The sequence below is a fragment of the Monodelphis domestica genome, chromosome 1 (assembly GCF_027887165.1).
Source record: "Monodelphis domestica isolate mMonDom1 chromosome 1, mMonDom1.pri, whole genome shotgun sequence".
Classification (NCBI taxonomy): domain Eukaryota; kingdom Metazoa; phylum Chordata; class Mammalia; order Didelphimorphia; family Didelphidae; genus Monodelphis; species Monodelphis domestica.
In genome coordinates this window covers 517,643,682-517,658,275 of record NC_077227.1, presented here as the reverse complement: position 1 = coordinate 517,658,275, position 14,594 = coordinate 517,643,682, and the positions used below count along the sequence as shown (strand labels likewise).

Sequence of the window (14,594 nt, the reverse complement as noted above, 5' to 3'; positions counted from 1 at the left end):
AAGGAAGAAAAGAGTGCTTATGGTTATTCACAGACCAAAGCACAGGCAGAAAGAATATTAAACACACTTCTCCTCACATCATACTACCTTGGAATAACAGAGAGTAGATAAACACCAAAAATCACTGCAATTTTTAGTAGCACGTTACATATTAAAAATAAAGGAACAAAGAGTTGTAATTCTCTTATCTCTTATTAATACTTCAGCATTTTCTGTTATGAATTAAAACCATGCTAGAAGAGAAAAATAATTAAAATACAGTGGATTCGGTATATTATGTTACATACAACTTATCAAGCATGGCCACTTAGTTTTCCACTCAAATTAATTACTTAAAATTCTAGCAAACCACTCCTAACCAAGTAAAGTTGCAGCAAAAAAAAAAAAAACACTAAAATGAATTTGTACTAAAACATCTAAAACTACAATAGTGATTTATACAAGAAAATCCTTTCAATTAGAAGGTCAAAATGTTATCTTTAAAAAGGCATTATTTATAGCAACAATCTTTTCATTAGAGACAAAAACTCAGTATTACATATATGAATCACACTTGTCTATATGAAGTGGTATTAAATGTTCTTTTTAAAAAACTGCTAGAATTATGAATGATAGTACACTGAATGTAAATATTTGAAGCCAGGTAGTCCATATGCTTACCAGGTTCTTCCAACTCAACTCAAATTATATGTAGCATTCAAGACCAGATGTATATTTGGAGGCTTCTGATTCATATTCAGTGATTCCATGGTCTTAGTGTGGATTTTACACTTACGACCTCTGTAGCATCTAACTTGTGAGTTTTTGATGTTTTTGTTTCTTGTGAAATGTTAGAAATAAATCTTTTTAGCTGACTGATTCTTTCTGATGCCTGGCATGTAGTTGGTATTTAATAAATATATGTTAATTCATCATATTTATGTTAACTTTTAATATTTGGAAGAACTCTCATAAGATGTCCAATTACTTATGTCTCTCTTTAATTGATGGTGTATGTTTGTGTTCAGTCTCATTATTTGGTCTTTTATAATATTTCTATTGAGTGGAAACTCAGATATTCTTTTAATAATTGCATCTTTATTCTGCATATCATGAAACAGAACTGGTGGACATCTTATGAGAGTTTCTTTAATAAATTCTCCCTCACTGAGTATTTTTCCATGCTGAGTTATTAAGTGAGCAATGCTCAAACTTGCAGATGTTAAATTTGTAGAGCCTTTTAGAAATTTAAGGATGGAATTAGATTGGCTCTTATAAAAGTATAGCTGCCTAGAAATATATTCCTTCCTTTCATCCTCACTTTTTTTCAAGAGCTCAGAATGATCAGTTTCAAAATGTCTATTTATATTCCATTTATATAAATACTACTGTTTTAGTATATAGAACACAAAATAATCTGCCATTTTTTTCTATAGTGCCATAATCTCAGTCCATGCCTCTTTAAAAGATCAGCTACTGCTATTACCACTTCCTTTACTTAACGTTAGTTTTTTGTTTTTTGGGGGTGGGGGGTTCTCCATCGGGGGCAGTGACAGAAGACAGAATTATATATAGCCTGTTAGCCCTGCAGGCAATTAAGGGTAAACTAGCCTAACTGACCACAAGATGGCACATGTAACTGTCTTTAGGAAAGGGCAGGGTAATAAGCAGAAGTAGGGGTTAATAAGGATGCACAACAGTAATAGCGGTGAAATGGAGTCTGCACTGTGCTACAAAATGGTGTCCCTCATATAAATTAAGATGGCTGCCACTATTTCTAATGGTGGGAAACAGCACCAATAACGCAGGCCCTCGCCTCTCCCAGCCTTCCCCTCACTTATCTCAGTAATGACATTCAATTAGAAATCTATGACACCCCAAAACAGTAGAGTGGATGATGGTTGCTGTGGTTATATGAATGCTGGTAATGGCAATCACAGGGCCTTCAGATACGTGTTTCCCATGGCATTCTGTTGCTCCCTGCTCCACTGGCTGGAAGTGAGGTCAAAGATACCCTAACGGACTAACTGGAAGTCCCAGACGCTCTGTGCCAGAGTTTGTTTTGGCCTACAGACCTCCAGCACAGAATGTCAACACGACACAACAGCAAATGTTTTATCCTTGGCTACTGTACCTGGCCAGGCAGGAGCTGAGGATGAAACGTACTTCTTGGCATTCAACCCCATACTTCTCTGTGTCATCGAACATACCTATGCGTTGTGAAAAATAGACTCGAATACAGGACTACAATCCCCATGAGCCTTTGCTCCACTTCCCCAGAATGCCTTGTAATCTCACCAGGGCCGAGATCGAGAAGATATTTAAGCAAAGGCTTTTGAAGGCTCGGGGTCTTTTGGACTTCCGTTTTGGAGCAGAGGTGTCTCTTCCATGATGTGAGGTTATTTTGTCTAGGCCTCTGGCCTAGGCACATGCTTCTTACTTGTATATTCTTAATCTTTAACCTTTAATAAACCTCTAAAAAATATAATACTCCTTGCAGAGAGAAACTAATTTCTACCTGCCTCAGTCTCCCCCTCTCCCCTAAATTTTAATCATTACAGTTGGCGACCTAATAGGAAAAAAGAACTTTCAGTCTTCTGATTTGTTTTCTGATCTTAAATTCAGTTTTAATAGCTAGTACCTAGAAATTTTTTTTGAGCCATATCTCTCTGGCCAAGGTTTTCTACCCTCGCAAAGCTGCTACAGGCTCCGGACCTGCTGCCCACCCCACCTGGGTTGGCCCCGCCGCTTCCTGCCTGCAGCCTACAGCCCTCAGCCCTGATCGTCCTCACCTGGTACCTGGTCCCGGCCTTGCCCACCCCCGCAGCCGCTCCAGCTCCTGGCCTCTCACCGGCCACTGCCTGCCTATTTCTGTGCCCCAGACCCAGGAGCCCGACCCAGCCGGCTCATCACCCAGATCCTCGGAGCAGATCGCTCAGGACTCATTGCGACCAGCTGGTAACAGTATTGGCCACGTGGGTGGAGGGGAGAGACCAGAGGGAAAGGAGAACGGGCAATTTTCCCTTAGGCTAAGCCTCCACGTGGCTGGGGGTATTGGCCGCAGGGGGATCAGAGGGGAAAGAGAGAAAAGACTAGAGAGAAGAAACAGACTTTTCAAACAGAAACTTAATAGCAATGGGCTGTTTAAAAGGATTTTTGACTCTTCTGGCAATTTCATTGATTTTGCCTGCCTGTCTGGGAGCAGACTCAGCCCAAAGATTCAACTTTAACTTTGGGGAGGAAAATGGGTGGCCCAGCGAACTGGAAGCCAGGCCCAGAGACCGGAAGTCTCTAGTTAAAATCTGGCCTCCGATGCTTCCCAGCTATGGGGCCCTGGACGGATCCCTTGAACCCCATAGCCTAGCCTTTACTACTCTACCTTCGGACAATAGACATTTAAATGGATAATTAAAAACAAAAAAACAAACAAACAAAAAAACCCCAAGGAACTTTGAAGAGACTAAAGGCTACATTCTAAGGCATTTCAGACTCCAATGGTTTATAAACATCTCTGTATTCTATTGCATTGTTTTGTTATGGTTTAACTTTGTGATTTTAAGTTCATATATTACTGGATTCAATATTATTCTGCTTGAACTGAAGGTTGATTGAATTTATTTTGAATGTACTGAGTTTTAAAATTCTGTTGTTTTCCCCCTATAACTGTTGAACAGATATTGTTGTGAATAAGCCCATATATGAAAAAACAGCTTTTTTTTATTTTGCTGAGGATAGATGGACTTCAGAACTGGTTATAATTGTATTAACAACCTTTGGAATTTTAATGTGCTAAATACCTCAAATGATTTGATTTTAAGGGTTTTTAAATATGATTTTTGGAATTTTTTTTAACAATCTGGTTATTTTTGCCTGCCTCTACCACGAGGTAAGGCCCATTAGCTGAAGTGAAATACATTTTATAAACCCCAACCTTCCCACATGTGAATGGAAGTTGGGCAGTTAATCTCAGGGCATTTGTATCCCTATAAGCCTCCAAGAAAAAGGAGCACCCCTTTATTTATGCTCTTCAGCTCACTACTTTACTTGCACCAGAATGATATATAGATTTCTTGATTATGTTCTAAACCCAAGATGAGTTTTACTTTGTTTTAAAAAATATGTTTAAATACCAAGGTTGAAGGATTGCTCTGTTTGTAAAAATTGTGACAAATGTCCATCAATTCATAGGTTTTAAAAATGTCATACAGCAACTTATGTGAAATATGAAAGTGTGTTTGTTTGCTATTGTAATTAATTGGGCTATTGAGAATTTTGGGGATTTTGATTTCTACATATTTGTACTACTGTATTTTTAAAGATGAAAAAAAAATTGTTAACCTTGTTCAATTCATTTGCCTTCTACTCACAGTGATCATGGCCAGATACAAAGAGGAAATGGATCTCATTTTTTGGTGAGAAAGCCTTGTATGCTATATTTTCTTAGCTGACACAGAGTGTCAATGATTATAAGCTATACTTTTGAATTTTTTAAAGCTCTTTTATTATTATATTTTTCTTGCATGTGCAATATACTTTTTCAGTTTTTTAATTATTTTTTCTCTCCTTTTTATATTTGAAGCACATGTCACCAGTATTAAGATTTTCTTTAACCTTTTGATTTTCAGTGCTACAAGTTTAAGATACATTTTCTAATGCATGCCCTAAAAAGCTTGTGACTATGAAAATGATGCCACTAATTATTTAAATAAATTATGGGACTTTGCTTAATGATTCTGTCTGATTCCAGGACAAGAGCTACACACAAGAGCCATTTCATAGGGCCAAAGAAAGGCCAATCTAGGATGGATTGATGCACTTCTAAGCCAATACAAAGGTCTTGAACCTAGTGTGAAGACTCAAGGTTACTATGTTTAACATGTGTTAAGACATAGGCTTTCCTTGTATCTACACTCACTCTGAAGATACTCAAAGATGAGTATCCCCAAAACCTTGGCTCCTACTTGGCTTCTATAATCTGGTCCCCTTTTCTGCCTCTCATAGTGTGGTACCTTTCTGTAGTCCTGGCACTGACTGGGTAAATGCATCATTACTTAGATCATTTTGATTGGGCCCTGATTGAAGGACCTGTTATAGATTTATTTTTCTTCTACTTGGAATTTTTACATATAAGACTTTGATAGTCTATATTTTCATCCAGAAATTTTTCTTTTCTTTTGGATTTTCTGATGTCTTTTTAATATCTCTTGCCAATTGATTCATATACCTCATACCTCAGCCATGCATCCCTAACTGATTCTGAATCTTTCAATCACCCACAACACGGGGGAATGTAAAAAAATCATTATTTAAATTGCAAAGTTTAAATTCCTTTTGAGAAGAATTTTAGGTAAAGAAGATGCTACCTCTCTGAATCCAGAACTGAACTGTTGGAGAAGCCACCATGAAGAAGCCTCCAGACCATAAGTTGCACAAAATTGAACTTTGGGTGTGGTTGATTGAACATTTATTTGTATGTATACTTTTATGCCAAAGGGGACTGCCCCCTAACGGCTTTTTGTCAATGTGTTCAGAAATTATTGGTTTTATTCTTTTTTCTCTTATCCTCACACTATTGTAATCTTTTAAGTTGATTTTGTTTTCATGATCCTTTGGAAAAAAATTAATTTTTTTGCAAATGATCACATGGAGGAATGTGAAAAATAGACTCGAATACAGGACTACAATCCCCATGAGCCTTTGCTCCACTTCCCCAGAATGCCTTGTAATCTCACCTGGGCCGAGATCGAGAAGATATTTAAGCAAAGGCTTTTGAAGGCTCGGGGTCTTTTGGACTTCCGTTTTGGAGCAGAGGCGTCTCTTCCATGATGTGAGGTTATTTTGTCTAGGCCTCTGGCCTAGGCACATGCTTCTTACTTGTATATTCTTAATCTTTAACCTTTAATAAACCTCTAAAAAATATAATAAATATAATACTCCTTGCAGAGAGAAACTAATTTCTACCTGCCTCAGTCTCCCCCTCTCCCCTAAATTTTAATCATTACAGTGTGTCAATACTGACATGCATATCATTGATTAGCCATCACGGCCTCAGATCCTTTTCTCTTTTCTTTTTTCTTCCGGGCCATTTCCTAACCATGCTTTTATCCCCCTTAACCAATCAACAAGCATTTATTAACTTCCTGCTAGAAGTCAGGTACTAGGGATGCAAAAAAAAAAAAAGGTTAAATACAATCTTTGCTCTCAAGAAGTTCACTATCCAGGAAGGGAAACAACATCCAAACAACTACATACAATCAAGTACATACAGGATAAATATGAGATAATTAACAGAGGATTAAGAAAAGCTTCCTGATGAAGAGACTTTAAATGGGACCAAAGAAAGGTAGACTAAAAGAGACTGTATCATTGTAACTCTCCTGAATACAAACCCCAAGAAGGTAATTCTATCTTTCCTTTCTTCCTTCATAGAAGCCTGGAGCCTATTTACTGCTGGCCACAGGTAAAATCTATTTAATCTTTTTTTTTTTTTTGGTTAATTACTTTCTCTTAAACAATATTAATCATGGGCATTTACTAGTCTGAGAATACTCAATGGGAATGCATTTTGGAGGAGGAAATTGCAGTAGAGTATAACTAGAGATAGGGAGAAATTGATGTATTTTGTCTCTGACTAAGGGTCATAGTTAACTCTATCTCTAATTTCTCTAGGGATAGCAATAAATGGAGCTAGAAAAGGATTCTTCTGCTTTGCTTCATCTCACAGCAACTCATAACCTCTCCTTCTTCATTTCTGATTACCTTTTAAAAGTCCAGTAGGAAGCTGGGCTCCTCCTTTGATCTGACTTCTTCCTAAATCAATTTAAAGCAACCGTGAATTAGGATTAGACTAATCCAGACTTCTCAAATTCTCCCATAGTCTTTGAAGCAGTTAAGCTTGCCACCATGGCCAATCATTCTTTGGCCCTTGCTCTCTAGCTCCCTTTCTAATTAATTAACAGGAATTGTTTGCTCCACTCTCAAAACCTCTGCCCCAGCTTCTAATTTCTTGGCCCCATATGATTTCTCCTGGCCTCCCCTTCTCCATGTCCATTTGTCATCTGTCTCAATAGGGTGGTGTTCCTCCTATGGGGTCCTCTCCTGTCTGCACCTACTGAAATTGACCTCTAAATCTCTTCTACTATTTTTTAAGGGTCACATCAGGGTGTGACAGGGTGCAAACAGTATTTGGACAGTGCACATTGCACCCTTTTAAAATACACTTACATGATTTTTTTCTCCATTTCATAAGCAGCTCACTCACCTAGACTTACTTCATTCTTATAGTTTAACACCCACTTCTTGGCTCCTTATTTTCTACGATTAGGTCTTGGGTTTTCAAAGGCTAACTCCCTTAAATATATATTACTTATATACTACTTTATGCATGCTAACTCCTCCATTATAAATTAACTTCTTTGAGAGTAAGGACTTTCACCTTCATCTTTATTTTGCCTTTGCATGTCAAGGGTTTAATACAAGGTCTAAAACCCAGCAAGTGCTAATCAATACTTGTAGAATTAACAACACAGACAGCTCCATAGCATGGTGGACAGAATGCCAGGTCTAGAGTAAAAAGGACCTAGATTCAAATCTGGCTTCAGAAACTTTCTAGCTATGTTACCCTGAGCAAGTCACTTAACTCCATTTTTCCTAGCCCTTACCCCTCTTCTGTCTTAAAATTAATAGTAGGATAGAAGATAAGGTTAAAAAAAAGAAAATGACAACCTGAGGAATTCATATATATCTTACATATCTTCTGCTTCAATTCCTCCATCTTCTCTTTGCCTCTTCTATTATTCCTCATTTCAGTAATGAGGGAAGTAAGTAATGGATGGGAAGACACTGCAAGACACCTGGACTACCCTGGGATAAGAAGGTAGGAATAGCCATAGAGAAGTTAAGCTGTCAGTTTTCTAAAACAATCCTAATAGTTTAATGGCTATTTATAGAAGTTAGTAGCAGCCAGTATGTTACCAAAGCCAAAAGCAAAATTGGCAAAAACATTATTTTTATTTTGTTTTTATTCTTGGTTTTTGTTTTTTATTTTGTTTTTATTCTTTTCCCACTTCCTTTTACAATTTAATATTGTCAACTATTACCTTATTACTTGCACTTTAAGTAGTCAAAAATCCTCTTAACCCACCAAAAGGTCATTCCTGTCTTCACAGTTTTCCCAAACAAAAATTCCATCTTTCCCCAGTTAGGTGTTAACTAAAAACATTTAATTTTTAATTTTTTTACTCTGACAAATCCCCCCAAAATAGGCATTTCCACATGCAAATAAGAACACAAAATGGTTAAATGTGAAACTGTTAAACTCTGTATCAACCTGTTGCTTTTTAAAAGAAATAATGTTAGCACATTATTACTTTTAAGGACTAATCCTTGTTTCCCTCTGGTGCCTTTGACATGGCTGATCATTCTCTTCTTGATAATCTCTCTAAATTCTTGGGACATGACTCTCTCCCAATTTTCCTGCTACCTATCTGACTACTCTTTCTGTCTCCTTTGTTGGTTCCTCCTCCAGATCACACATGCTCTAACTATACTTATTATTTAGGGTTTTGTCTTGGGCCCTCTTTTCTCCTTTTAGAATTACTTACTTGGGGATCTTAACAGTTTTCCTTTCTGTAATCCATTTTCTATACCATTGCCAAAATAATATTCCTTTAGTCTTCTTAAAGCATATATCTAACCATATTATTCCTCTGCTCAAGAAATCTCACTGTAATATCAGCTCTGGTATTATATCTAAGTCCCTTAAGCTTGGCATTTAAAGTTCTTTAGGTCTTCTACCAGTATTTTGATATAGACTTATTGTATATGTATCCCTTCCACACACTCTCCACTGCAGCCAAACTGACTTATCTGCTCTTCTCTAACTTTATAAATTGGGACTATTCACTATAGCAATTATAATTAGGACTCTTTAATTGGAGAAATTTTAAAATAAGAAGGAAATGAATTTTTCCTGTCAATTTAATTTCCTTCATTTGTAGGCAAATAAATGAATAAAAAAGCACTTATTAAATGCTTACTATGCTCAGCTACTAAATGCTAGGGATACAAATACAAGCAAAAAAACATTCTTTGCTCTCAAAGAGCTGACATTCTAACAAGGAAAGATAATATATATGGAGAAGTGGTGGCAAGGAAGAAATGCTAACTGACTGGATAAAATAAGGTGAAAGTTCACCAATCAGAATTCAGAGGACAGTGTATGATTTCTGAATAGAGGAGAAAGAAACTGGAGAATAGATTATTATTATTATTATGGAAATTATCAGGAGATAATGGCATGACAGGATTAGGTGCCAAGATGATATGAGCAAAAGCTCATTAATCAGAGAGCATAGAATTCCCAGGTTTATCCAAATAAAGGAAGAGGGAAAGGGAATAAGCACTATTATAGAACCTACTGTGTGCAAGGCACTTTACAAAGATTCTTGTTTGATCTTCATAACAACCCTGAGAGGTAAGTGGTGTCATTATCCTCATTTTACAATTAAGGAAACTGAAATTAAATTACTTGTCCAGAGTCATACAGCTAGTGGCTGAATCTATATTTGAACCCAGATCTTCCTGCCTCCAAGCCTCCTATCCAATGCATAACCTGGCTGTCTGTAAAGAGGATTTGTTAACCCTGGGTCTAAAGCAGGATGAGGAAAAGGAAATCCATGAATAAAATGTATGTGTTCAGAGATTTACTAAATGAAATTATAGCCAGCCAAAGAGTCAAGAAAGTCAACAAATCTCCATATAGATAGAAGCAATATTGTATGAGTTTCTCTGCTTTGGAGGAGTATGGCAGCTCCCCATAATGCAGAGTTATATCAGCTCCTCAAAGAGGGATAGCATATTTTTAAAGATGCTTTTCTAACGAATCTCAGTTCTGACATGTTAGAGAAACTCTTTTTTTTTTTGGGGGGGGGGGGGGCGGGTTTGAAGGTAGGAGAATGGGTGGGGAAGAGGAGTAGAGGTCCAGCACAGTGATTAGTGGAGAGCAAGGCATTACCTCCTAGCTTTAATTTGAAAGTTAGATAAAAAGGGAGATATAAATGGTCCTATTTATGACACAGGTATTATCAGGTGGTTTAGGCCAATACAGATGTTCTACCTAGAAATTTACTATCTGGCTAAGAAAAGACCTTTTCAGATGGTTTTAGGAGTAAAAATAAAAAGAAGAGGACAATGAATACAAATAAAATATATGCCAGGCAAGGGCTAGGTAAGTGACCTTGGGTTAATTCTCTCAAGTAAGTAACCAAAGGCCTAATGGAGGTGCAGATATTTTTTTGTTTGAGATTCTACATGTGAAAAGCAAATGAAATGTATAGGCATGTTGTCTTCCTAATTAGAATGTAAGGTCCCTGAGGGCAAGGGCTATTTTTTACCCTAGAACTAAGGAAAGTGCAGCAAATAACATGGTGAGGAGGATTTACAAAAGAATCTGAATAAGAATCACATAGAAAAATAAGTCCTTAATGAATGTTTATCAACTCAATGCTATACAAAGAGCTTAGGAAACAAGAAGGACTTCTCATTAGTAAACCTGTGTGTGTATGTATGTGTGTTTGTACTCTATAACAAAAAATATTGATTCACTGGCTCATGAAAGTGAGGTAGGATAGCACTTGAATCTACAGTATTCTATAAAGCAAAACCAAGTCCTTAGATACATGCTTAGTTGTTGTCCTTCATATTCAAAGACAATCAAAATGACATCACTATTTTGGGGACAATGTACAGTGAATATGACTGTGGTTGATCAGGCCAATCCAAGGCACTACCACAGGGGGCACAAATAGCTCATATGAATATCTGGGAAGAAGATGTTTCTAAATTTGCACATCTCAGGCTTCTTTTAAGCTATTACAATTCTGCTTTGCTCACAGAGCACAGTGCCTTCTTTCAGGTGGGCACACTATGCTGAACAATTCTGCACCAGTACCTCCCATATCTCATAACAGATCCTGAAGTTCCTCAGAGAGATCTTTAGAACGACCCTGTATCACTTCCTCTTCATTAAGTGCTTGCCTTGTGGAAGTTCTCTATAAAATATTCTTTTAGGCAAATGTGTGTTTGGCATTCCAACAATATGGCCAAGTCATCAGTTACAATCTCTGCAGTAGTGTTTGAATACTTGGCAGTTCCATTTCCAAAAGGATCTCAATGTACAGTACCTTATGTTGCCAAATGATCTTCAGAATCTTTCTATGTCCATTCAAATGGTAGCAATAAAGTTTCCTGACATGAAGCTGGTAAATTGTTCAGGTTTCACAGACACACAACAATGAGGTCAACAAAACAGTTCTGCAGACCTTCAGTTTAGTAGGTAATCATCTCTTCTCTCCCACACTTTCCTTCAGAATCTCCCAAACACAAAGCTAACTCTGGCAGTGTGTGTATGAACCTCATCATCTATATTCCTAGAAAGTATACTAGCAAGGTAAGTGAACCTATCCATAGCTTTGAAAATTTCTCCATTTCCTGTAACTGATAGTTCTACATATAGATGATATAATGCTGACTTGTGGAGAACCATTTTTCTGTGTTAACTGTCAGATCAAAATTAACCCAAACAGCAGGGAAATGATCCGTGCTCTCTGTCACATCCCAGTCTCAGAGGCTGTGTGATGTTTTCAGCATTGTAGTCAGACATCTTTAAAAAGTATGATTGTCCAAGGTTCAAATCTAGTCTCAGACACTTCTATCTATGTGACACTGAGCAAGTCACTTAACCCTAAATGCCTAGCCCTGACCTATCTTCTGCCCTGAAACTTATACTTAGTATCAATTCTAAGACAGGTGTTAAGAATTAAAAAAACAAAAAATTAAGGATGAAAAGCACATCAGCACTGATGGCAGATTATTTAACTTAAATAAATATATATTTAATATATATATATTAGCTCCCAATAAATGGGGTCTATAATCCTGATGACTTTTAAAGAGCCACTATTAGTAAGAAAGGTAAGAGAAATTACCTCTTCTTCCTTTTACTCCTTATTAAAAGCTTTAAAAAGACAAAATTGATTCCTGAACTCATGCTATTTTTAGGTCTGTATATATTTTACTTGTCATGAGACTGGACTAATAAGGAACAGACATATGATTATGTAATAACCTGCAATTATTTTTATGGCAACTGCATGCCAATCTTCTTATGAAATATTTAGTGAGTACATATATAGCAATGGCACAAATTACAGGTCCTAACAGTCTTCCAAAAAAATCTGAATCAAGTCACGAAATGCAAAATGTGAACTTTCAGCAGATTCACATGCACTTGATTTAATATATATTTATATATAAAATGTTAATTTCCAGAATATTAGACTTTCTGATACTTTAAAAAATTCTACAAAACTATCAGTATTATAGTTTAAATTTTAAAGATGAGAAGTAGGGAAGAACCTTTAATGTTATCATTTTTACGAATGATTTAAATATTATATATGAATGTTATGAGAATTTAAGCAGAGTATGACTATGAAAGATTATGATTCAGACTGAAAACATAACCTACAAAAATCATCAAATGTGCAGAATGAGCTCTTCCAAATAACAGATTCCACCAAGAAAATCTGCCAATAAAATGTAAGCAATTCTAATAGAAAAATAATTCTTTTGACTTTCAACATATGGCTCTGACACTGCTATAATCTATATGTTGCCAGTAACTAGTAACCAAATTTAACTAAGCTAATAAAAAGTTGAAATTAATATGAGTTGTCAAAATCAACTATAAATTTTAACATTTTTATTATAATGAAAGTTCTACAAAGAAATTAAGTTACTTTCTCCCTTCATCAAAGTTCCTTTCCCCAGGTAAAATCTAACTCTGATTCTTTATTGTAACATAGAAGTAACCCTGCATTCTTGAAGGCTATATCAGTAGAACACAAAGCTTATGAAATAGCAGGTTTGAACAGTTTGGGCTAATTAATGGTATTTCAGTGTATTTCTTATCTAAGGAGCAGAGTACAAGATGATGGAATAAGTATATTCTTAATATAATGCTCTAGCTCCACCAACTTGATCAACCAGTAAAATGCCAGATATATAATAATTAAAATTACAGCAGAAGAAAAGATAGGAAACATTTCTAAACAATGAGAGTCATTAGGGAATCAATTAACAAGAATTTATTAAACATCTACTGTGTGCTAGGCACTCTTCTGGAAAGTGAAGATAAAAAGACAAAAGTAAAGTAGTATTTATTTTGAAGGATCTTATATTCAATTAGAAATAATAAATGAAAAACTATTGGGCATTTATTATATGCCAGGCAGTGTGCTAAGTTCTGAAGATACAAACTAAAGTTAAGACTTCTCTGCTCATAAGGAACATAAAAGTAAGAAAGAGAGACAATAATAAAGAGCTGACATGAAAGATAAAAAAAAATTCATTATGATATTATGATAAAATTTTAAAAGGGGGCAGCTGGGTACTTCAGTGGATTGAGAGCAAGGCCTAGAGATGGGAGATCCTGGGTTCAAATCTGGTCTCAGACACTTGCCAACTCTGTGACCCAGGATAAGTCACTTGACCCCCATGGCCTAGCCTTTACCACTCTTCTGCCTTGGAACCAATACACAGTATTAACTCCAAGATGGAAAAATTAAAAAAAAATGTTTTAAACCACTTCAATAAGTGAGATAACAAGATAAATTTTAAGTAACAAGAAAAAAAAGAAATTAGAAAATTAGGGAAATTGGGATAGAAATCAAAAACCCTAAAGAAATCAATAAGACAAATGCAAGGAGGTAATTTAGAACAAATGACATTAAATCTATTCAAGTTAGTAGCAGCTTTGAAAAAGGAATAACAGTTATAACTAAAAAATATGGATGAAGAGGAAATTTTCATAGAAAAGAAAATGAAAGAGAAGGACTTTTCTCAAGGCAATGAGGGGAGGGGAGAGTGGAGCTGGGTGACTCAGTGGATTAAGAGACAGGCCTAGAGATGTGAGGTCCTGGGTTCAAATCTGGCCTCAGTCACTTCCTAGCTGTGTGACCCTGGGAAAGTCACTTAACCCCCATTGCCTAGTCCTTACCAATCTTCTGCCTTGGAACCAATACACAGTATTGAATATGAGACTGAAGTTAAAGAGTTTAAAAGAAAGAAAAAGACAAAAGAGAGGAAGAACACATCAACTTGCTAACAACTACTCCAGCAAGGGCAAAAAAGAAGTACCCAAGATAACAAGAATCAAAAAAAAAAAAAACAATAGTAAGTTTATTTTGCCATCTATTAGGATTAATTAAGCCAAAGGGTTAATGAGGAATTTGGAGTAACTGGGATCTTAGCAGCTAAGGACAGTGTAAAGAATAGTGGGTAAGTTTTCTTTAAGGCCAGACAGAATCTTAAGAAGGTGGCCAGCTGGAATTCTGGGTAGCCTGAATCAGTTGGTTTCCATATGTCAACAGACTCCTGAAGGTTTTTTTCCCTAGGATGAGGAAGATGTTTCTGTCCTCTGGAACATTGGAAAAAAAAAAAACAGTGGCAGGTGAAAGAAAACAGGTTAGAATTTCTGGAATAAGTTTGTGGGGGAAATCAATAGAAAAGAGAAAAAGAGAGGCTGGTTTTTCCTTTGTGTGGCTGCTGAGAGG

At 36.3% G+C, this 14,594-nt stretch overlaps 1 protein-coding gene across 8 annotated transcripts in view; it reads right to left on the bottom strand.

Moving 5' to 3' along the window:
• The window catches only part of BABAM2 (BRISC and BRCA1 A complex member 2), a 604,603-nt gene that overhangs the window by 399,748 nt on the left and 190,261 nt on the right, over window positions 1–14,594 (bottom strand). The gene's annotated exons all lie outside the window — the stretch shown is intronic.